The sequence below is a fragment of the Mesoplodon densirostris genome, chromosome 2 (genome assembly GCF_025265405.1).
Source record: "Mesoplodon densirostris isolate mMesDen1 chromosome 2, mMesDen1 primary haplotype, whole genome shotgun sequence".
Classification (NCBI taxonomy): Eukaryota; Metazoa; Chordata; class Mammalia; order Artiodactyla; family Ziphiidae; genus Mesoplodon; species Mesoplodon densirostris.
The window spans coordinates 6,837,966-6,839,006 of record NC_082662.1 but is presented as its reverse complement, the minus strand read 5'-3'; the positions used below and the strand labels follow the sequence as shown (position 1 = coordinate 6,839,006).

General features: G+C 48.5%; 1 non-coding gene across 1 annotated transcript; it reads left to right on the top strand.

Moving 5' to 3' along the window:
- The first annotated feature begins 572 nt into the window (after nt 1-572).
- TRNAV-UAC (transfer RNA valine (anticodon UAC)) lies at nt 573-645 on the top strand. The gene has a single exon. It is a non-coding gene; the product is annotated as a tRNA-Val (tRNA).
- Nucleotides 646-1,041: the final 396 nt, after the last annotated feature.

The window sequence follows — 1,041 nt, the reverse complement described above, 5'->3', positions numbered from 1 at the left end:
GAGCCCGAAGAGCTGTGTGGTGGGTGCCCTGCACCGCTGGCTGATGGAGGTGGTGTATAGATGCTCCGGTTTCCACAACCCCCACCAGGTGGATCCAAGTGTGTTCTACATGTTTCCTCATGTACCTTCTGGGATTAAAGCAACAGATGCCTGTTGGTAGCCGTCCCCATAACACACCCTTCATGGGCTCCTTGCTCTTTCCAGGATCATTTCTCCACTCTTTGCCGTGTTTTCTTCCACTTTCCAAATGAACTACTTGCCCTTGACTCAGGCTCTGCTTCTGGGGAACCCGAACTAACCCAATGTTGAAAGCACTTTGCATAGTGGCCGGTATGAAGTGCGTGCATATTCATGTTAGCAACTGAAGTCAGCAGCTTTATGCCATAAAACACTCTTCCTACATTGATCGCAAACCCTCCTTGCAGGTGGGCCCCATGGTCCTCACTTCTGTGTTTGTCCCGTCCATTGTCCTGTCATAGACACCTTCCTGGCATCTCTGTAAGGATGCTCACCCTTGTCATTCAGTTTGTTGTGTTTTTATGTCAAAGTTAGATACCACCGTCTCTGGGACTTCCCTGGTGGTCCAGTGGGTAAGACTCCACACTTACAATGCAGGGGGCCCAGGTTCGATCCCTGGTCGGGGAGCTAGATCCCGCATGCATGCCGCAGCTAAGAGTCTGCATGCTGCAACTAAGACCCTGTGCAGCCATTAAATAAATAAATAAATTATATATATATTTATTTATTTATTTATTTATTTATTTATTTATTTATTTATTATATATATATATATATATATATATATATATACATTTATAAAAAAGAGAGGGGCTTCCCTCATGGCGCAGTGGTTGAGAGTCCGCCTGCCGATGCAGGGGACACGGGTTCGTGCCCCGGTCCGGGAAGATCCCACATGCCGCGGAGCGACTGGGCCCATGAGCCATGGCCGCTGGGCATGCGCGTCCGGAGCCTGTGCTCCGCAATGGGAGATGCCATGACAGTGAGAGGCCTGCGTACCGAAAAAAAAAAAGAGAGAGAGAG